This window comes from Pseudophryne corroboree, chromosome 11 (genome assembly GCF_028390025.1).
Source record: "Pseudophryne corroboree isolate aPseCor3 chromosome 11, aPseCor3.hap2, whole genome shotgun sequence".
NCBI classification, from domain to species: Eukaryota; Metazoa; Chordata; class Amphibia; order Anura; family Myobatrachidae; genus Pseudophryne; species Pseudophryne corroboree.
In genome coordinates, this window is record NC_086454.1 from 184,394,150 (window position 1) to 184,418,465 (window position 24,316).

At 30.4% G+C, this 24,316-nt stretch overlaps 12 non-coding genes across 12 annotated transcripts; all 12 read right to left on the reverse strand.

The window, feature by feature from the left end:
* Positions 1-948: 948 nt before the first annotated feature.
* Positions 949-1,021, reverse strand: TRNAV-UAC (transfer RNA valine (anticodon UAC)). Its single transcript has one exon. It is a non-coding gene; the product is annotated as a tRNA-Val (tRNA).
* A 1,931-nt stretch (positions 1,022-2,952) lies between these two features.
* On the reverse strand, positions 2,953-3,025 carry TRNAV-UAC (transfer RNA valine (anticodon UAC)). Its single transcript has one exon. It is a non-coding gene; the product is annotated as a tRNA-Val (tRNA).
* Positions 3,026-4,956: 1,931 nt separating this feature from the next.
* Positions 4,957-5,029, reverse strand: TRNAV-UAC (transfer RNA valine (anticodon UAC)). Its single transcript has one exon. It is a non-coding gene; the product is annotated as a tRNA-Val (tRNA).
* A 1,928-nt stretch (positions 5,030-6,957) lies between these two features.
* TRNAV-UAC (transfer RNA valine (anticodon UAC)) lies at positions 6,958-7,030 on the reverse strand. Its single transcript has one exon. It is a non-coding gene; the product is annotated as a tRNA-Val (tRNA).
* A 1,928-nt stretch (positions 7,031-8,958) lies between these two features.
* On the reverse strand, positions 8,959-9,031 carry TRNAV-UAC (transfer RNA valine (anticodon UAC)). The gene has a single exon. It is a non-coding gene; the product is annotated as a tRNA-Val (tRNA).
* Positions 9,032-10,952: 1,921 nt separating this feature from the next.
* TRNAV-UAC (transfer RNA valine (anticodon UAC)) lies at positions 10,953-11,025 on the reverse strand. Its single transcript has one exon. It is a non-coding gene; the product is annotated as a tRNA-Val (tRNA).
* Positions 11,026-12,946: 1,921 nt separating this feature from the next.
* Positions 12,947-13,019, reverse strand: TRNAV-UAC (transfer RNA valine (anticodon UAC)). The gene has a single exon. It is a non-coding gene; the product is annotated as a tRNA-Val (tRNA).
* A 1,923-nt stretch (positions 13,020-14,942) lies between these two features.
* Positions 14,943-15,015, reverse strand: TRNAV-UAC (transfer RNA valine (anticodon UAC)). The gene has a single exon. It is a non-coding gene; the product is annotated as a tRNA-Val (tRNA).
* A 1,925-nt stretch (positions 15,016-16,940) lies between these two features.
* On the reverse strand, positions 16,941-17,013 carry TRNAV-UAC (transfer RNA valine (anticodon UAC)). Its single transcript has one exon. It is a non-coding gene; the product is annotated as a tRNA-Val (tRNA).
* Positions 17,014-18,937: 1,924 nt separating this feature from the next.
* On the reverse strand, positions 18,938-19,010 carry TRNAV-UAC (transfer RNA valine (anticodon UAC)). The gene has a single exon. It is a non-coding gene; the product is annotated as a tRNA-Val (tRNA).
* Positions 19,011-20,934: 1,924 nt separating this feature from the next.
* TRNAV-UAC (transfer RNA valine (anticodon UAC)) lies at positions 20,935-21,007 on the reverse strand. The gene has a single exon. It is a non-coding gene; the product is annotated as a tRNA-Val (tRNA).
* A 1,926-nt stretch (positions 21,008-22,933) lies between these two features.
* TRNAV-UAC (transfer RNA valine (anticodon UAC)) lies at positions 22,934-23,006 on the reverse strand. Its single transcript has one exon. It is a non-coding gene; the product is annotated as a tRNA-Val (tRNA).
* Between the last annotated feature and the right edge of the window lie 1,310 nt (positions 23,007-24,316).

Sequence of the window (24,316 nt, forward strand, 5' to 3'; positions counted from 1 at the left end):
ACCCAACATTTAAAATAAAAATTTAGCAAAGAGCAATGTGTGCAATGTTGAATAAACCTGCATATTCCCATTTTAAATAAATAATTTATGAAGCTTTTCAAGTGAATATTTATAATTTGAAAAACTATATACACAAAAATCATTATTTCTAACATTGTGACCAATTATCATCTGCAGGTGTCACACTTATCAAAATCACTTTTCAGTGATTTTTCTTGCCATGTTACCATAAAGTGCCTGTATTACAAATACTACATATAAATAAATGCCCTTTCACAACATAACTTAAGCATAATACTTGAAAAAGACTTTAGTAATAATCAATATACTATCTATCCAGAAGTCAAATCTATCAGCATTTTTGCTAAACTTGCACATAGTAATTATGGAAATATTTATTTACATTTAAAGTAAATACTCTGGAAGTGAATATTAGCTACATCAAAACATGATTGCAGTTTATCATGCATTAATCATGCAATACCAAACCTTGGCAGCATTATCAAGTTGCTAGTGAAGTCATGTGAACAGTGAAGTCCTGGAAAGAATAGCTGTGCTTTGGTGAACTGGAGATGGAAATGTTGGTTTAAGTGATTTATTTAACTGTACTCAGTTAAGATGATTTATGGAAAAAGGTAGTTAGATATGATACTACAATTTATTTGTTTACTATAAATGAAATATATGATACATTGCTACCAATTTCTTATAAAACAAGAAGATTATTTGAATCTGCTCCAGATTTTTAATCAGTTGTTTGCTGTAATAAGTTATTTTATAATTAAAAGCTAATAGATATTACAAATAACATTTATTTCCATATTTAGAGAAGAAATTGAATTTTGTAAGTGAACAAATGACATATTTCACATTGAGCAGTAGCAGGTCAGATGTTATAAGAATGATAGTGAAGAAAATTTTCATATGTCATAAATTAGTGCAAAAATATGGTTTCACTGGGGATTGAACCCAGGACCTTCTGCGTGTACAGCAGATGTGATAACCACTACACTATGAAACCAATATGCAATACAATTGCAAACTGTTTAATTTTTGGTTGTCCTGACAGTCGTAAGTGTTTTTTTGTAAACTGTTCCGGATTATCGGTGAAACGTCAAAGTGATTGTTCTTTCATTATATATAATTAAAAAATAAAACAGAGCACCATATTTTTGGCAAATTGACCCAATACTTAATAGTGGTGCACCTAGCTAAAGAAAGTTATAGCCTGGTTGACCAACCTTGCATAATTAAACATTTAATATTAATATTTATTAAAAAGCAATGACTGCAATGATAAATAAATGTGTATATCCATTTTAAAGTAAGCATTTTGCAAAGTTTTTGAAGTGATTATTTTTAATTTGAAGAAAACAAATATACAAAATTCTTTATTTCTAACATCTTGACCAATTATTATCTACTGTAAGTACTCTTATCAAGATCACATTTTACTGGATTTTTTAATAAATATGGGTTCACTTGGGATTGAACCAAGGACTTTCTCCATGTAAAGCAGATATGCTAACCACTATGCTATGAAACCACAACATAAACTGTGCTCACACTAGAAGAGATTTTTGGTCATCTTGACACTCAAGTGCCCCAAAATCTGAGGTACACACTAAGTGATTTTGTTTAAAAATCCAATTATATGTCGCACAACACTGAATTTTCATATGTCCGCAATTAAGCAGCATGACTTAGTCGTGAAAAAATGCAGAAAATATGGTCAGTTTATCGAGAACCTCCAAGTACCACACAGTGCACTAATATAGTAGGCTGAGATTTTTTTTTATCTTGGCTGACCGATTCAATAACCGAAGGAGTGTGTTTGTGACCATCAGTTCTCTGGTTTATCGGAAATACACCAAATGGTCATTTAAAAACACTACCCAGTAAAACAGGATGAGCAACCAACTTTTTGCAATTGACTTTAATAATTGTATAGTGGGTACATAGCTAAAGACAGTTGTAACATGGTTGACCAAACTTGCATTACCCAACATTTAAAATAAAAATTTAGCAAAGAGCAATGTGTGCAATGTTGAATAAACCTGCATATTCCCATTTTAAATAAATAATTTATGAAGCTTTTCAAGTGAATATTTATAATTTGAAAAACTATATACACAAAAATCATTATTTCTAACATTGTGACCAATTATCATCTGCAGGTGTCACACTTATCAAAATCACTTTTCAGTGATTTTTCTTGCCATGTTACCATAAAGTGCCTGTATTACAAATACTACATATAAATAAATGACCTTTCACAACATAACTTAAGCATAATACTCGAAAAAGACTTTAGTAATAATCAATATACTATCTATCCAGAAGTCAAATCTATCAGCATTTTTGCTAAACTTGCACATCGCATAGTAATTATGGAAATATTTATTTACATTTAAAGTAAATAATCTGGAAGTGAATATTAGCTACATCAAAACATGATTGCAGTTTATCATGCATTAATCATGCAATACCAAACCTTGGCAGCATTATCAAGTTGCTAGTGAAGTCATGTGAACAGTGAAGTCCTGGAAAGAATAGCTGTGCTTTGGTGAACTGGTGATGGAAATGTTGTTTAAGTGATTTATTTAACTGTACTCAGTTAAGATGATTTATGGAAAAAAGTAGTTAGATATGATACTACAATTTATTTGTTTACTATAAATGAAATATATGATACATTGCTACCAATTTCTTATAAAACAAGAAGATTATTTGAATCTGCTCCAGATTTTTAATCAGTTGTTTGCTGTAATAAGTTATTTTATAATTAAAAGCTAATAGATATTAAAAATAACATTTATTTCCATATTTAGAGAAGAAATTGAATTTTGTAAGTGAACAAATGACATGTTTCATATTGAGCAGTAGCAGGTCAGATGTTATAAGAATGATAGTGAAGAAAATTTTCATAAATCATAAATTAGTGCAAAAATATTGTTCCACTGGGGATTGAACCCAGGACCTTCTGCGGGTAAAGCAGATGTGATAACCACTACACTATGAAACCAATATGCAATACAATAACAAACTGTTTAATTTTTTGGTTGTCCTGACAGTCGTAGTGATTTTTTGTAAACTGTTCCGGATTATCGGTGAAACGTCAAAGTGATTGTTCTTTCATTATATATAATTTTTTTAAAAACAGAGCACCATATTTTTGGCAAATTGACCCAATACTTAATAGTGGTACACCTAGCTAAAGAAAGTTATAGCCTGGTTGACCAACCTTGCATAATTAAACATTTAATATTAATCTTTATTAAAAAGCAATGACTGCAATGATAAATAAATGTGTATATCCATTTTAAAGTAAGCATTTTGCAAAGTTTTTTAAGTGATTATTTTTAATTTGAAGAAAACAAATATACAAATGTCTTTATTTCTAACATCTTGACCAATTATTATCTACTGTAAGTACTCTTATCAAGATCACATTTTACTGGATTTTTTAACAAATATGGGTTCACTTGGGATTGAACCCAGGACTTTCTCTGTGTAAAGCAGATATGCTAACCACTATGCTATGAAACCACAACATAAACTGTACTCACACTAGAAGATATTTTTGGTCATCTTGACACTCAAATGCCCCAAAATCTGAGGTACACACTAAGTGATTTTGTTTAAAAATCCAATTATATGTCGCACAACACTGAATTTTCATATGTCCGCAATTAAGCAGCATGACTTAGTCGTGAAAAAATGCAGAAAATATGGTCAGTTTATCGAGAACCTCCAAGTACCACACAGTGCACTAATATAGTAGGCTGAGATTTTTTTTTATCTTGGCTGACCGATTCAATAACCGAAGGAGTGTGTTTGTGACCATCAGTTCTCTGGTTTATCGGAAATACACCAAATGGTCATTTAAAAACACTACCCAGTAAAACAGGTTGAGCAACCAATTTTTTGCAATTGACTTTAATAATTGTATAGTGGGTACATAGCTAAAGACAGTTGTAACATGGTTGACCAAACTTGCATTACCCAACATTTAAAATAAAAATTTAGCAAAGAGCAATGTGTGCAATGTTGAATAAACCTGCATATTCCCATTTTAAATAAAGATTTCTTAAAGCTTTTCAAGTGAATATTTATAATTTGAAAAACTATATACACAAAAATCATTATTTCTAACATTTTGACCAATTATCATCTGTAGGTGTCACACTTATCAAAATCACTTTTCAGTGATATTTCTTGCCATGTTACCATAAAGTGCCTGTATTACAAATACTACATATAAATAAATGCCCTTTCACAACATAACTTAAGCATAATACTCGAAAAAGACTTTAGTAATAATCAATATACTATCTATCCAGAAGTCAAATCTATCAGCATTTTTGCTAAACATGCACATCACATAGTAATTATGGAAATATTTATTTACTTTTAAAGTAAATGATCTGGAAGTGAATATTAGCTACATCAAAACATGATTGCAGTTTATCATGCATTAATCATGCAATACCAAACCTTGGCAGCATTATCAAGTTGCTAGTGAAGTCATGTGAACAGTGAAGTCCTGGAAATAATAGCTGTGCTTTGGTGAACTGGTGATGGAAATGTTGGTTTAAGTGATTTATTTAACTGTACTCAGTTAAGATGATTTATGGAAAAAGGTAGTTAGATATGATACTACAATTTATTTGTTTACTATAAATGAAATATATGATACATTGCTACCAATTTCTTATAAAACAAGAAGATTATTTGAATCTGCTCCAGATTTTTAATCAGTTGTTTGCTGTAATAAGTTATTTTATAATTAAAAGCTAATAGATATTACAAATAACATTTATTTCCATATTTAGAGAAGAAATTGAATTTTGTAAGTGAACAAATGACATATTTCACATTGAGCAGTAGCAGGTCAGATGTTATAAGAATGATAGTGAAGAAAATTTTCATATGTCATAAATTAGTGCAAAAATATGGTTTCACTGGGGATTAAACCCAGGACCTTCTGCGTGTACAGCAGATGTGATAACCACTACACTATGAAACCAATATGCAATACAATAGCAAACTGTTTAATTTTTTGGTTGTCCTGACAGTCGTAAGTGTTTTTTTGTAAACTGTTCCGGATTATCGGTGAAACGTCAAAGTGATTGTTCTTTCATTATATATAATTAAAAAATAAAACAGAGCACCATATTTTTGGCAAATTGACCCAATACTTAATAGTGGTGCACCTAGCTAAAGAAAGTTATAGCCTGGTTGACCAACCTTGCATAATTAAACATTTAATATTAATATTTATTAAAAAGCAATGACTGCAATGATAAATAAATGTGTATATCCATTTTAAAGTAAGCATTTTGCAAAGTTTTTGAAGTGATTATTTTTAATTTGAAGAAAACAAATATACAAAATTCTTTATTTCTAACATCTTGACCAATTATTATCTACTGTAAGTACTCTTATCAAGATCACATTTTACTGGATTTTTTAATAAATATGGGTTCACTTGGGATTGAACCAAGGACTTTCTCCATGTAAAGCAGATATGCTAACCACTATGCTATGAAACCACAACATAAACTGTGCTCACACTAGAAGAGATTTTTGGTCATCTTGACACTCAAGTGCCCCAAAATCTGAGGTACACACTAAGTGATTTTGTTTAAAAATCCAATTATATGTCGCACAACACTGAATTTTCATATGTCCGCAATTAAGCAGCATGACTTAGTCGTGAAAAAATGCAGAAAATATGGTCAGTTTATCGAGAACCTCCAAGTACCACACAGTGCACTAATATAGTAGGCTGAGATTTTTTTTTATCTTGGCTGACCGATTCAATAACCGAAGGAGTGTGTTTGTGACCATCAGTTCTCTGGTTTATCGGAAATACACCAAATGGTCATTTAAAAACACTACCCAGTAAAACAGGATGAGCAACCAACTTTTTGCAATTGACTTTAATAATTGTATAGTGGGTACATAGCTAAAGACAGTTGTAACATGGTTGACCAAACTTGCATTACCCAACATTTAAAATAAAAATTTAGCAAAGAGCAATGTGTGCAATGTTGAATAAACCTGCATATTCCCATTTTAAATAAATAATTTATGAAGCTTTTCAAGTGAATATTTATAATTTGAAAAACTATATACACAAAAATCATTATTTCTAACATTGTGACCAATTATCATCTGCAGGTGTCACACTTATCAAAATCACTTTTCAGTGATTTTTCTTGCCATGTTACCATAAAGTGCCTGTATTACAAATACTACATATAAATAAATGCCCTTTCACAACATAACTTAAGCATAATACTTGAAAAAGACTTTAGTAATAATCAATATACTATCTATCCAGAAGTCAAATCTATCAGCATTTTTGCTAAACTTGCACATAGTAATTATGGAAATATTTATTTACATTTAAAGTAAATACTCTGGAAGTGAATATTAGCTACATCAAAACATGATTGCAGTTTATCATGCATTAATCATGCAATACCAAACCTTGGCAGCATTATCAAGTTGCTAGTGAAGTCATGTGAACAGTGAAGTCCTGGAAAGAATAGCTGTGCTTTGGTGAACTGGAGATGGAAATGTTGGTTTAAGTGATTTATTTAACTGTACTCAGTTAAGATGATTTATGGAAAAAGGTAGTTAGATATGATACTACAATTTATTTGTTTACTATAAATGAAATATATGATACATTGCTACCAATTTCTTATAAAACAAGAAGATTATTTGAATCTGCTCCAGATTTTTAATCAGTTGTTTGCTGTAATAAGTTATTTTATAATTAAAAGCTAATAGATATTACAAATAACATTTATTTCCATATTTAGAGAAGAAATTGAATTTTGTAAGTGAACAAATGACATATTTCACATTGAGCAGTAGCAGGTCAGATGTTATAAGAATGATAGTGAAGAAAATTTTCATATGTCATAAATTAGTGCAAAAATATGGTTTCACTGGGGATTGAACCCAGGACCTTCTGCGTGTACAGCAGATGTGATAACCACTACACTATGAAACCAATATGCAATACAATTGCAAACTGTTTAATTTTTGGTTGTCCTGACAGTCGTAAGTGTTTTTTTGTAAACTGTTCCGGATTATCGGTGAAACGTCAAAGTGATTGTTCTTTCATTATATATAATTAAAAAATAAAACAGAGCACCATATTTTTGGCAAATTGACCCAATACTTAATAGTGGTGCACCTAGCTAAAGAAAGTTATAGCCTGGTTGACCAACCTTGCATAATTAAACATTTAATATTAATATTTATTAAAAAGCAATGACTGCAATGATAAATAAATGTGTATATCCATTTTAAAGTAAGCATTTTGCAAAGTTTTTGAAGTGATTATTTTTAATTTGAAGAAAACAAATATACAAAATTCTTTATTTCTAACATCTTGACCAATTATTATCTACTGTAAGTACTCTTATCAAGATCACATTTTACTGGATTTTTTAATAAATATGGGTTCACTTGGGATTGAACCAAGGACTTTCTCCATGTAAAGCAGATATGCTAACCACTATGCTATGAAACCACAACATAAACTGTGCTCACACTAGAAGAGATTTTTGGTCATCTTGACACTCAAGTGCCCCAAAATCTGAGGTACACACTAAGTGATTTTGTTTAAAAATCCAATTATATGTCGCACAACACTGAATTTTCATATGTCCGCAATTAAGCAGCATGACTTAGTCGTGAAAAAATGCAGAAAATATGGTCAGTTTATCGAGAACCTCCAAGTACCACACAGTGCACTAATATAGTAGGCTGAGATTTTTTTTTATCTTGGCTGACCGATTCAATAACCGAAGGAGTGTGTTTGTGACCATCAGTTCTCTGGTTTATCGGAAATACACCAAATGGTCATTTAAAAACACTACCCAGTAAAACAGGATGAGCAACCAACTTTTTGCAATTGACTTTAATAATTGTATAGTGGGTACATAGCTAAAGACAGTTGTAACATGGTTGACCAAACTTGCATTACCCAACATTTAAAATAAAAATTTAGCAAAGAGCAATGTGTGCAATGTTGAATAAACCTGCATATTCCCATTTTAAATAAATAATTTATGAAGCTTTTCAAGTGAATATTTATAATTTGAAAAACTATATACACAAAAATCATTATTTCTAACATTGTGACCAATTATCATCTGCAGGTGTCACACTTATCAAAATCACTTTTCAGTGATTTTTCTTGCCATGTTACCATAAAGTGCCTGTATTACAAATACTACATATAAATAAATGCCCTTTCACAACATAACTTAAGCATAATACTTGAAAAAGACTTTAGTAATAATCAATATACTATCTATCCAGAAGTCAAATCTATCAGCATTTTTGCTAAACTTGCACATAGTAATTATGGAAATATTTATTTACATTTAAAGTAAATAATCTGGAAGTGAATATTAGCTACATCAAAACATGATTGCAGTTTATCATGCATTAATCATGCAATACCAAACCTTGGCAGCATTATCAAGTTGCTAGTGAAGTCATGTGAACAGTGAAGTCCTGGAAAGAATAGCTGTGCTTTGGTGAACTGGAGATGGAAATGTTGGTTTAAGTGATTTATTTAACTGTACTCAGTTAAGATGATTTATGGAAAAAGGTAGTTAGATATGATACTACAATTTATTTGTTTACTATAAATGAAATATATGATACATTGCTACCAATTTCTTATAAAACAAGAAGAGTATTTGAATCTGCTCCAGATTTTTAATCAGTTGTTTGCTGTAATAAGTTATTTTATAATTAAAAGCTAATAGATATTAAAAATAACATTTATTTCCTGAATTTAGAGAAGAAATTGAATTTTGTAAGTGAACAAATGGCATGTTTCACATTGAGCAGTAGCAGGTCAGATGTTATAAGAATGATAGTGAAGAAAATTTTCATAAATCATAAATTAGTTCAAAAATATTGTTCCACTGGGGATTGAACCCAGGACCTTCTGCGTGTAAAGCAGATGTGATAACCACTACACTATGAAACCAATATGAAATACAATAACAAACTGTTCAATTTTTTGGTTGTCCTGACAGTCGTAGTGATTTTTGGTAAACTGTTCCGGATTATCGGTGAAACGTCAAAGTGATTGTTCTTTCATTATATATAATTTTAAAAAAACAGAGCACCATATTTTTGGCAAATTGACCCAATACTTAATAGTGGTAGACCTAGCTAAAGAAAGTTATAGCCTGGTTGACCAACCTTGCATAATTAAACATTTAATATTAATCTTAATTAAAAAGCAATGACTGCAATGATAAATAAATGTGTATATCCATTTTAAAGTAAGCATTTTGCAAAGTTTTTTAAGTGATTATTTTTAATTTGAAGAATACAAATATACAAAATTCTTTATTTCTAACATCTTGACCAATTATTATCTACTGTAAGTACTCTTATCAAGATCACATTTTACTGGATTTTTTAATAAATATGGGTTCACTTGGGATTGAACTCAGGACTTTCTCCGTGTAAAGCAGATATGCTAACCACTATGCTATGAAACCACAACATAAACTGTTCTCACACTAGAAGATATTTATGGTCATCTTGACAATCAAATGCCCCAAAATCTGAGGTACACACTAAGTGATTTTGTTTAAAAATCCAATTATATGTCGCACAACACTGAATTTTCATATGTCCGCAATTAAGCAGCATGACTTAGTCATGAAAAAATGCAGAAAATATGGTCAGTTTATCGAGAACCTCCAAGTACCACATAGTGCACTAATATAGTAGGCTGAGATTTTTTTTATCTTGGCTGACCGATTCAATAACCGAAGGAGTGTGTTTGTGACCATCAGTTCTCTGGTTTATCGGAAATACACCAAATGGTCATTTAAAAACACTACCCAGTAAAACAGGATGAGCAACCAATTTTTTGCAATTGACTTTAATAATTGTATAGTGGGTACATAGATAAAGACAGTTGTAACATGGTTGACCAAACTTGCATTACCCAACATTTAAAATAAAAATTTAGCAAAGAGCAATGTGTGCAATGTTGAATAAACCTGCATATTCCCATTTTGAATAAAGAATTTTTGAAGCTTTTCAAGTGAATATTTATCATTTGAAAAACTATATACACAAAAATCATTATTTCTAACATTTTGACCAATTATCATCTGCAGGTGTCACACTTATCAAAATCACTTTTCAGTGATTTTTCTTGCCATGTTACCATAAAGTGCCTGTATTACAAATACTACATATAAATAAATGCCCTTTCACAACATAACTTAAGCATAATACTCGAAAAAAACTTTAGTAATAATCAATATACTATCTATCCAGAAGTCAAATCTATCAGCATTTTTGCTAAACTTGCACATAGTAATTATGGAAATATTTATTTACATTTAAAGTAAATAATCTGGAAGTGAATATTAGCTACATCAAAACATGATTGCAGTTTATCATGCATTAATCATGCAATACCAAACCTTGGCAGCATTATCAAGTTGCTAGTGAAGTCATGTGAACAGTGAAGTCCTGGAAAGAATAGCTGTGCTTTGGTGAACTGGAGATGGAAATGTTGGTTTAAGTGATTTATTTAACTGTACTCAGTTAAGATGATTTATGGAAAAAGGTAGTTAGATATGATACTACAATTTATTTGTTTACTATAAATGAAATATATGATACATTGCTACCAATTTCTTATAAAAGAAGAGTATTTGAATCTGCTCCAGATTTTTAATCAGTTGTTTGCTGTAATAAGTTATTTTATAATTAAAAGCTAATAGATATTAAAAATACCATTTATTTCCATATTTAGAGAAGAAATTGAATTTTGTAAGTGAACAAATGACATGTTTCACATTGAGCAGTAGCAGGTCAGATGTTATAAGAATGATAGTGAAGAAAATTTTCATAAATCATAAATTAGTGCAAAAATATGGTTCCACTGGGGATTGAACCCAGGACCTTCTGCGTGTAAAGCAGATGTGATAACCACTACACTATGAAACCAATATGAAATACAATAACAAACTGTTCAATTTTTTGGTTGTCCTGACAGTCGTAGTGATTTTTGGTAAACTGTTCCGGATTATCGGTGAAACATCAAAGTGATTGTTCTTTCATTATATATAATTTTAAAAAAACAGAGCACCATATTTTTGGCAAATTGACCCAATACTTAATAGTGGTACACCTAGCTAAAGAAAGTTATAGCCTGGTTGACCAACCTTGCATAATGAAACATTTAATATTAATCTTAATTAAAAAGCAATGACTGCAATGATAAATAAATGTGTATATCCATTTTAAAGTAAGCATTTTGCAAAGTTTTTTAAGTGATTATTTTTAATTTGAAGAAAACAAATATACAAAATTCTTTATTTCTAACATCTTGACCAATTATTATCTACTGTAAGTACTCTTATCAAGATCACATTTTACTGGATTTTTTAATAAATATGGGTTCACTTGGGATTGAACTCAGGACTTTCTCCGTGTAAAGCAGATATGCTAACCACTATGCTATGAAACCACAACATAAACTGTTCTCACACTAGAAGATATTTATGGTCATCTTGACAATCAAATGCCCCAAAATCTGAGGTACACACTAAGTGATTTTGTTTAAAAATCCAATTATATGTCGCACAACACTGAATTTTCATATGTCCGCAATTAAGCAGCATGACTTAGTCATGAAAAAATGCAGAAAATATGGTCAGTTTATCGAGAACCTCCAAGTACCACATAGTGCACTAATATAGTAGGCTGAGATTTTTTTTATCTTGGCTGACCGATTCAATAACCGAAGGAGTGTGTTTGTGACCATCAGTTCTCTGGTTTATCGGAAATACACCAAATGGTCATTTAAAAACACTACCCAGTAAAACAGGATGAGCAACCAATTTTTTGCAATTGACTTTAATAATTGTATAGTGGGTACATAGATAAAGACAGTTGTAACATGGTTGACCAAACTTGCATTACCCAACATTTAAAATAAAAATTTAGCAAAGAGCAATGTGTGCAATGTTGAATAAACCTGCATATTCCCATTTTGAATAAAGAATTTTTGAAGCTTTTCAAGTGAATATTTATCATTTGAAAAACTATATACACAAAAATCATTATTTCTAACATTTTGACCAATTATCATCTGCAGGTGTCACACTTATCAAAATCACTTTTCAGTGATTTTTCTTGCCATGTTACCATAAAGTGCCTGTATTACAAATACTACATATAAATAAATGCCCTTTCACAACATAACTTAAGCATAATACTCGAAAAAAACTTTAGTAATAATCAATATACTATCTATCCAGAAGTCAAATCTATCAGCATTTTTGCTAAACTTGCACATAGTAATTATGGAAATATTTATTTACATTTAAAGTAAATAATCTGGAAGTGAATATTAGCTACATCAAAACATGATTGCAGTTTATCATGCATTAATCATGCAATACCAAACCTTGGCAGCATTATCAAGTTGCTAGTGAAGTCATGTGAACAGTGAAGTCCTGGAAAGAATAGCTGTGCTTTGGTGAACTGGAGATGGAAATGTTGGTTTAAGTGATTTATTTAACTGTACTCAGTTAAGATGATTTATGGAAAAAGGTAGTTAGATATGATACTACAATTTATTTGTTTACTATAAATGAAATATATGATACATTGCTACCAATTTCTTATAAAAGAAGAGTATTTGAATCTGCTCCAGATTTTTAATCAGTTGTTTGCTGTAATAAGTTATTTTATAATTAAAAGCTAATAGATATTAAAAATACCATTTATTTCCATATTTAGAGAAGAAATTGAATTTTGTAAGTGAACAAATGACATGTTTCACATTGAGCAGTAGCAGGTCAGATGTTATAAGAATGATAGTGAAGAAAATTTTCATAAATCATAAATTAGTGCAAAAATATGGTTCCACTGGGGATTGAACCCAGGACCTTCTGCGTGTAAAGCAGATGTGATAACCACTACACTATGAAACCAATATGAAATACAATAACAAACTGTTCAATTTTTTGGTTGTCCTGACAGTCGTAGTGATTTTTGGTAAACTGTTCCGGATTATCGGTGAAACATCAAAGTGATTGTTCTTTCATTATATATAATTTTAAAAAAACAGAGCACCATATTTTTGGCAAATTGACCCAATACTTAATAGTGGTACACCTAGCTAAAGAAAGTTATAGCCTGGTTGACCAACCTTGCATAATGAAACATTTAATATTAATCTTAATTAAAAAGCAATGACTGCAATGATAAATAAATGTGTATATCCATTTTAAAGTAAGCATTTTGCAAAGTTTTTTAAGTGATTATTTTTAATTTGAAGAAAACAAATATACAAAATTCTTTATTTCTAACATCTTGACCAATTATTATCTACTGTAAGTACTCTTATCAAGATCACATTTTACTGGATTTTTTAATAAATATGGGTTCACTTGGGATTGAACTCAGGACTTTCTCCGTGTAAAGCAGATATGCTAACCACTATGCTATGAAACCACAACATAAACTGTTCTCACACTAGAAGATATTTATGGTCATCTTGACAATCAAATGCCCCAAAATCTGAGGTACACACTAAGTGATTTTGTTTAAAAATCCAATTATATGTCGCACAACACTGAATTTTCATATGTCCGCAATTAAGCAGCATGACTTAGTCATGAAAAAATGCAGAAAATATGGTCAGTTTATCGAGAACCTCCAAGTACCACATAGTGCACAAATATAGTAGGCTGAGATTTTTTTTATCTTGGCTGACCGATTCAATAACCGAAGGAGTGTGTTTGTGACCATCAGTTCTCTGGTTTATCGGAAATACACCAAATGGTCATTTAAAAACACTACCCAGTAAAACAGGATGAGCAACCAATTTTTTGCAATTGACTTTAATAATTGTATAGTGGGTACATAGATGAAGACAGTTGTAACATGGTTGACCAAACTTGCATTACCCAACATTTAAAATAAAAATTAAGCAAAGAGCAATGTGTGCAATGTTGAATAAACCTGCATATTCCCATTTTAAATAAAGAATTTTTGAAGCTTTTCAAGTGAATATTTATCATTTGAAAAACTATATACACAAAAATCATTATTTCTAACATTTTGACCAATTATCATCTGCAGGTGTCACACTTATCAAAATCACTTTTCAGTGATTTTTCTTGCCATGTTACCATAAAGTGCCTGTATTACAAATACTACATATAAATAAATGCCCTTTCACAACATAACTTAAGCATAATACTCGAAAAAGACTTTAGTAATAATCAATATACTATCTATCCAGAAGTCAAATCTATCAGCATTTTTGCTAAACTTGCACATAGTAATTATGGAAATATTTATTTACATTTAAAGTAAATAATCTGGAAGTGAATATTAGCTACATCAAAACATGATTGCAGTTTATCATGCATTAATCATGCAATACCAAACCTTGGCAGCATTATCAAGTTGCTAGTGAAGTCATGTGAACAGTGAAGTCCTGGAAAGAATAGCTGTGCTTTGGTGAACTGGTGATGGAAATGTTGGTTTAAGTGATTTATTTAACTGTACTCAGTTAAGATGATTATGGAAAAAGGTAGTTAGATATGATACTACAATTTATTTGTTTACTATAAATGAAATATATGATACATTGCTACCAATTTCTTATAAAACAAGAAGAGTATTTGAATCTGCTCCAGATTTTTAATCAGTTGTTTGCTGTAATAAGTTATTTTATAATTAAAAGCTAATAGATATTAAAAATAACATTTATTTCCATATTTAGAGAAGAAATTGAATTTTGTAAGTGAACAAATGACATGTTTCACATTGAGCAGTAGCAGGTCAGATGTTATAAGAATGATAGTGAAGAAAATTTTCATAAATCATAAATTAGTGCAAAAATATGGTTCCACTGGGGATTGAACCCAGGACCTTCTGCGTGTAAAGCAGATGTGATAACCACTACACTATGAAACCAATATAAAATACAATAACAAACTGTTCAATTTTTTGGTTGTCCTGACAGTCGTAGTGATTTTTGGTAAACTGTTCCGGATTATCGGTGAAACGTCAAAGTGATTGTTCTTTCATTATATATCATTTTAAAAAAACAGAGCACCATATTTTTGGCAAATTGACCCAATACTTAATAGTGGTACACCTAGCTAAAGAAAGTTATAGCCTGGTTGACCAACCTTGCATAATTAAACATTTAATATTAATCTTAATTAAAAAGCAATGACTGCAATGATAAATAAATGTGTATATCCATTTTAAAGTAAGCATTTTGCAAAGTTTTTTAAGTGATTATTTTTAATTTGAAGAAAACAAATATACAAAATTCTTTATTTCTAACATCTTGACCAATTATTATCTACTGTAAGTACTCTTATCAAGATCACATTTTACTGGATTTTTTAATAAATATGGGTTCACTTGGGATTGAACTCAGGACTTTCTCTGTGTAAAGCAGATATGCTAACCACTATGCTATGAAACCACAACGTAAAATGTTCTCACACTAGAAGATATTTATGGTCATCTTGACAATCAAATGCCCCAAAATCTGAGGTACACACTAAGTGATTTTGTTTAAAAATCCAATTATATGTCGCACAACACTGAATTTTCATATGTACGCAATAAAGCAGCATGACTTAGTCATGAAAAAATGCAGAAAATATGGTCAGTTTATCGAGAACCTCCAAGTACCACATAGTGCACTAATATAGTAGGCTGAGATTTTTTTTTATCTTGGCTGACCGATTCAATAACCGAAGGAGTGTGTTTGTGACCATCAGTTCTCTGGTTTATCGGAAATACACCAAATGGTCATTTAAAAACACTACCCAGTAAAACAGGATGAGCAACCAATTTTTTGCAATTGACTTTAATAATTGTATAGTGGGTACATAGATAAAGACAGTTGTAACATGGTTGACCAAACTTGCATTACCCAACATTTAAAATAAATATCTAGCAAAGAGCAATGTGTGCAATGTTGAATAAACCTGCATATTCCCATTTTAAATAAAGAATTTTTGAAGCTTTTCAAGTGAATATTTATAATTTGAAAAAGTATATACACAAAAATCATTATTTCTAACATTTTGACCAATTATCATCTTCAGGTGTCACACTTATCAAAATCACTTTTCAGTGATTTTTCTTGCCATGTTACCATAAAGTGCCTGTATTACAAATACTACATATAAATAAATGCCCTTTCACAACATAACTTAAGCATAATACTCGAAAAAGACTTTAGTAATAATCAATATACTATCTATCCAGAAGTCAAATCTATCAGCATTTTTGCTAAACTTGCACATAGTAATTATGGAAATATTTATTTACATTTAAAGTAAATAATCTGGAAGTGAATATTAGCTACATCAAAACATGATTGCAGTTTATCATGCATTAATCATGCAATACCAAACCTTGGCAGCATTATCAAGTTGCTAGTGAAGTCATGTGAACAGTGAAGTCCTGGAAAGAATAGCTGTGCTTTGGTGAACTGGTGATGGAAATGTTGGTTTAAGTGATTTATTTAACTGTACTCAGTTAAGATGATTTATGGAAAAAGGTAGTTAGATATGATACTACAATTTATTTGTTTACTATAAATGAAATATATGATACATTGCTACCAATTTCTTATAAAACAAGAAGACTATTTGAATCTGCTCCAGATTTTTAATCAGTTGTTTGCTGTAATAAGTTATTTTATAATTAAAAGCTAATAGATATTAAAAATAACATTTATTTCCATATTTAGAGAAGAAATTGAATTTTGTAAGTGAACAAATGACATGTTTCACATTGAGCAGTAGCAGGTCAGATGTTATAAGAATGATAGTGAAGAAAATTTTCATAAATCATAAATTAGTGCAAAAATATGGTTCCACTGGGGATTGAACGCAGGACCTTCTGCGTGTAAAGCAGAGGTGATAACCACTACACTATGAAACCAATATGCAATACAATAACAAACTGTTCAATTTTTTGGTTGTCCTGACAGTCGTAGTGATTTTTGGTAAACTGTTCCGGATTATCGGTGAAACGTCAAAGTGATTGTTCTTTCATTATATATAATTTTAAAAAAACAGAGCACCATATTTTTGGCAAATTGACCCAATACTTAATAGTGGTACACCTAGCTAAAGAAAGTTATAGCCTGGTTGACCAACCTTGCATAATTAAACATTTAATATTAATCTTTATTAAAAAGCAATGACTGCAATGATAAATAAATGTGTATATCCATTTTAAAGTAAGCATTTTGCAAAGTTTTTTAAGTGATTATTTTTAATTTGAAGAAAACAAATATACAAAATTCTTTATTTCTAACATCTTGACCAATTATTATCTAATGTAAGTACTCTTATCAAGATCACAGTTTACTGGATTTTTTAATAAATATGGGTTCACTTGGGATTGAACTCCGGACTTTCTCCGAGTAAAGCAGATATGCTAACCACTATGTTATGAAACCACAACATAAACTGTTCTCACACTAGAAGATATTTATGGTCATCTTGACAATCAAATGCCCCAAAATCTGAGGTACACACTAAGTGATTTTGTTTAAAAATACAATTATATGTCGCACAACACTGAATTTTCATATGTCCGCAATTAAGCAGCATGACTTAGTCATGAAAAAATGCAGAAAATATGGTCAGTTTATCGAGAACCTCCAAGTACCACATAGTGCACTAATATAGTAGGCTGAGATTTTTTTTATCTTGGCTTACCGATTCAATAACCGAAGGAGTGTGTTTGTGACCATCAGTTCTCTGGTTTATCGGAAATACACCAAATGGTCATTTAAAAACACTACCCAGTAAAACAGGATGAGCAACCAATTTTTTGCAATTGACTTTAATAATTGTATAGTGGGTACATAGATAAAGATAGTTGTAACATGGTTGACCAAACTTGCATTACCCAACATTTAAAATACAAATTTAGCAAAGAGCAATGTGTGCAATGTTGAATAAACCTGCATATTCCCATTTTAAATAAAGAATTTTTGAAGCTTTTCAAGTGAATATTTATAATTTGAAAAACTATATACACAAAAATCATTATTTCTAACATTTTGACCAATTATCATCTGCAGGTGTCACACTTATCAAAATCACTTTTCAGTGATTTTTCTTGCCATGTTACCATAAAGTGCCTGTATTACAAATACTACATATAAATAAATGCCCTTTCACAACATAACTTAAGCATAATACTCGAAAAAGACTTTAGTAATAATCAATATACTATCTATCCAGAAGTCAAATCTATCAGCATTTTTGCTAAACTTGCACATAGTAATTATGGAAATATTTATTTACATTTAAAGTAAATAATCTGGAAGTGAATATTAGCTACATCAAAACATGATTGCAGTTTATCATGCATTAATCATGCAATACCAAACCTTGGCAGCATTATCAAGTTGCTAGTGAAGTCATGTGAACAGTGAAGTCCTGGAAAGAATAGCTGTGCTTTGGTGAACTGGTGATGGAAATGTTGGTTTAAGTGATTTATTTAACTGTACTCAGTTAAGATGATTTATGGAAAAAGGTAGTTAGATATGATACTACAATTTATTTGTTTACTATAAATGAAATATATGATACATTGCTACCAATTTCTTATAAAACAAGAAGACTATTTGAATCTGCTCCAGATTTTTAATCAGTTGTTTGCTGTAATAAGTTATTTTATAATTAAAAGCTAATAGATATTAAAAATAACATTTATTTCCATATTTAGAGAAGAAATTGAATTTTGTAAGTGAACAAATGACATGTTTCACATTGAGCAGTAGCAGGTCAGATGTTATAAGAATGATAGTGAAGAAAATTTTCATAAATCATAAATTAGTGCAAAAATATGGTTCCACTGGGGATTGAACGCAGGACCTTCTGCGTGTAAAGCAGAGGTGATAACCACTACACTATGAAACCAATATGCAATACAATAACAAACTGTTCAATTTTTTGGTTGTCCTGACAGTCGTAGTGATTTTTGGTAAACTGTTCCGGATTATCGGTGAAACGTCAAAGTGATTGTTCTTTCATTATATATAATTTTAAAAAAACAGAGCACCATATTTTTGGCAAATTGACCCAATACTTAATAGTGGTACACCTAGCTAAAGAAAGTTATAGCCTGGTTGACCAACCTTGCATAATTAAACATTTAATATTAATCTTTATTGAAAAGCAATGACTGCAATGATAAATAAATGTGTATATCCATTTTAAAGTAAGCATTTTGCAAAGTTTTTTAAGTGATTATTTTTAATTTGAAGAAAACAAATAAACAAAATTATTTATTTCTAACATCTTGACCAATTATTATCTACTGTAAGTACTCTTATCAAGATCACAGTTTACTGGATTTTTTAATAAATATGGGTTCACTTGGGATTGAACTCAGGACTTTCTCCGTGTAAAGCAGATATGCTAACCACTATGTTATGAAACCACAACATAAACTGTTCTCACACTAGAAGATATTTATGGTCATCTTGACAATCAAATGCCCCAAAATCTGAGGTACACACTAAGTGATTTTGTTTAAAAATCCAATTACATGTCGCACAACACTGAATTTTCATATGTCCGCAATTAAGCAGCATGACTTAGTCATGAAAAAATGCAGAAAATATGGTCAGTTTATCGAGAACCTCCAAGTACCACATAGTGCACTAATATAGTAGGCTGAGATTTTTTTTATCTTGGCTGACCGATTCAATAACCGAAGGAGTGTGTTTGTGACCATCAGTTCTCTGGTTTATCGGAAATACACCAAATGGTCATTTAAAAACACTACCCAGTAAAACAGGATGAGCAACCAATTTTTTGCAATTGACTTTAATAATTGTATAGTGGGTACATAGATAAAGATAGTTGTAACATGGTTGACCAAACTTGCATTACCCAACATTTAAAATACAAATTTAGCAAAGAGCAATGTGTGCAATGTTGAATAAACCTGCATATTCCCATTTTAAATAACGAATTTTTGAAGCTTTTCAAGTGAATATTTATCATTTGAAAAACTATATACACAAAAATCATTATTTCTAACATTTTGACCAATTATCATCTGCAGGTGTCACACTTATCAAAATCACTTTTCAGTGATTTTTCTTGCCATGTTACCATAAAGTGCCTGTATTACAAATACTACATATAAATAAATGCCCTTTCACAACATAACTTAAGCATAATACTCGAAAAAGACTTTAGTAATAATCAATATACTATCTATCCAGAAGTCAAATCTATCAGCATTTTTGCTAAACTTGCACATAGTAATTATGGAAATATTTATTTACATTTAAAGTAAATAATCTGGAAGTGAATATTAGCTACATCAAAACATGATTGCAGTTTATCATGCATTAATCATGCAATACCAAACCTTGGCAGCATTATCAAGTTGCTAGTGAAGTCATGTGAACAGTGAAGTCCTGGAAAGAATAGCTGTGCTTTGGTGAACTGGTGATGGAAATGTTGGTTTAAGTGATTTATTTAACTGTACTCAGTTAAGATGATTTATGGAAAAAGGTAGTTAGATATGATACTACAATTTATTTGTTTACTATAAATGAAATATATGATACATTGCTACCAATTTCTTATAAAACAAGAAGACTATTTGAATCTGCTCCAGATTTTTAATCAGTTGTTTGCTGTAATAAGTTATTTTATAATTAAAAGCTAATAGATATTAAAAATAACATTTATTTCCATATTTAGAGAAGAAATTGAATTTTGTAAGTGAACAAATGACATGTTTTACATTGAGCAGTAGCAGGTCAGATGTTATAAGAATGATAGTGAAGAAAATTTTCATAAATCATAAATTAGTGCAAAAATATGGTTCCACTGGGGATTGTACCCAGGACCTTCTACGTGTAAAGCAGATGTGATAACCACTACACTATGAAACCAATATGCAATACAATTACAAACTGTTCAATTTTTTGGTTGTCCTGACAGTCGTAGTGATTTTTGGTAAACTGTTCCGGATTATCGGTGAAAAGTCAAAGTGATTGTTCTTTCATTATATATAATTTTAAAAAAACAGAGCACCATATTTTTGGCAAATAGACCCAATACTTAATAGTGGTAGACCTAGCTAAAGAAAGTTATAGCCTGGTTGACCAACCTTGCATAATTAAACATCTAATATTAATCTTTATTAAAAAGCAATGACTGCAATGATAAATAAATGTGTATATCCATATTAAAGTTAGCATTTTGCAAAGTTTTTTTAAATGATTATTTTTAATTTGAAGAAAACAAATATACAAAATTCTTTATTTCTAACATCTTGACCAATTATTATCTACTGTAAGTACTCTTATCAAGATCACAGTTTACTGGATTTTTTAATAAATATGGGTTCACTTGGGATTGAACTCAGGACTTTCTCCGTGTAAAGCAGATATGCTAACCACTATGCTATGAAACCACAACATAAACTGTTCTCACACTAGAAGAGATTTTTGGTCATCTTGACACTCAAGTGCCCCAAAATCTGAGGTACACACTAAGTGATTTTGTTTAAAAATCCAATTATATGTCGCACAACACTGAATTTTCATATGTCCGCAATTAAGCAGCATGACTTAGTCGTGAAAAAATGCAGAAAATATGGTCAGTTTATCGAGAACCTCCAAGTACCACACAGTGCACTAATATAGTAGGCTGAGATTTTTTTTTATCTTGGCTGACCGATTCAATAACCGAAGGAGTGTGTTTGTGACCATCAGTTCTCTGGTTTATCGGAAATACACCAAATGGTCATTTAAAAACACTACCCAGTAAAACAGGATGAGCAACCAACTTTTTGCAATTGACTTTAATAATTGTATAGTGGGTACATAGCTAAAGACAGTTGTAACATGGTTGACCAAACTTGCATTACCCAACATTTAAAATAAAAATTTAGCAAAGAGCAATGTGTGCAATGTTGAATAAACCTGCATATTCCCATTTTAAATAAATAATTTATGAAGCTTTTCAAGTGAATATTTATAATTTGAAAAACTATATACACAAAAATCATTATTTCTAACATTGTGACCAATTATCATCTGCAGGTGTCACACTTATCAAAATCACTTTTCAGTGATTTTTCTTGCCATGTTACCATAAAGTGCCTGTATTACAAATACTACATATAAATAAATGCCCTTTCACAACATAACTTAAGCATAATACTTGAAAAAGACTTTAGTAATAATCAATATACTATCTATCCAGAAGTCAAATCTATCAGCATTTTTGCTAAACTTGCACATAGTAATTATGGAAATATTTATTTACATTTAAAGTAAATACTCTGGAAGTGAATATTAGCTACATCAAAACATGATTGCAGTTTATCATGCATTAATCATGCAATACCAAACCTTGGCAGCATTATCAAGTTGCTAGTGAAGTCATGTGAACAGTGAAGTCCTGGAAAGAATAGCTGTGCTTTGGTGAACTGGAGATGGAAATGTTGGTTTAAGTGATTTATTTAACTGTACTCAGTTAAGATGATTTATGGAAAAAGGTAGTTAGATATGATACTACAATTTATTTGTTTACTATAAATGAAATATATGATACATTGCTACCAATTTCTTATAAAACAAGAAGATTATTTGAATCTGCTCCAGATTTTTAATCAGTTGTTTGCTGTAATAAGTTATTTTATAATTAAAAGCTAATAGATATTACAAATAACATTTATTTCCATATTTAGAGAAGAAATTGAATTTTGTAAGTGAACAAATGACATATTTCACATTGAGCAGTAGCAGGTCAGATGTTATAAGAATGATAGTGAAGAAAATTTTCATATGTCATAAATTAGTGCAAAAATATGGTTTCACTGGGGATTGAACCCAGGACCTTCTGCGTGTACAGCAGATGTGATAACCACTACACTATGAAACCAATATGCAATACAATTGCAAACTGTTTAATTTTTGGTTGTCCTGACAGTCGTAAGTGTTTTTTTGTAAACTGTTCCGGATTATCGGTGAAACGTCAAAGTGATTGTTCTTTCATTATATATAATTAAAAAATAAAACAGAGCACCATATTTTTGGCAAATTGACCCAATACTTAATAGTGGTGCACCTAGCTAAAGAAAGTTATAGCCTGGTTGACCAACCTTGCATAATTAAACATTTAATATTAATATTTATTAAAAAGCAATGACTGCAATGATAAATAAATGTGTATATCCATTTTAAAGTAAGCATTTTGCAAAGTTTTTGAAGTGATTATTTTTAATTTGAAGAAAACAAATATACAAAATTCTTTATTTCTAACATCTTGACCAATTATTATCTACTGTAAGTACTCTTATCAAGATCACATTTTACTGGATTTTTTAATAAATATGGGTTCACTTGGGATTGAACCAAGGACTTTCTCCATGTAAAGCAGATATGCTAACCACTATGCTATGAAACCACAACATAAACTGTGCTCACACTAGAAGAGATTTTTGGTCATCTTGACACTCAAGTGCCCCAAAATCTGAGGTACACACTAAGTGATTTTGTTTAAAAATCCAATTATATGTCGCACAACACTGAATTTTCATATGTCCGCAATTAAGCAGCATGACTTAGTCGTGAAAAAATGCAGAAAATATGGTCAGTTTATCGAGAACCTCCAAGTACCACACAGTGCACTAATATAGTAGGCTGAGATTTTTTTTTATCTTGGCTGACCGATTCAATAACCGAAGGAGTGTGTTTGTGACCATCAGTTCTCTGGTTTATCGGAAATACACCAAATGGTCATTTAAAAACACTACCCAGTAAAACAGGATGAGCAACCAACTTTTTGCAATTGACTTTAATAATTGTATAGTGGGTACATAGCTAAAGACAGTTGTAACATGGTTGACCAAACTTGCATTACCCAACATTTAAAATAAAAATTTAGCAAAGAGCAATGTGTGCAATGTTGAATAAACCTGCATATTCCCATTTTAAATAAATAATTTATGAAGCTTTTCAAGTGAATATTTATAATTTGAAAAACTATATACACAAAAATCATTATTTCTAACATTGTGACCAATTATCATCTGCAGGTGTCACACTTATCAAAATCACTTTTCAGTGATTTTTCTTGCCATGTTACCATAAAGTGCCTGTATTACAAATACTACATATAAATAAATGCCCTTTCACAACATAACTTAAGCATAATACTTGAAAAAGACTTTAGTAATAATCAATATACTA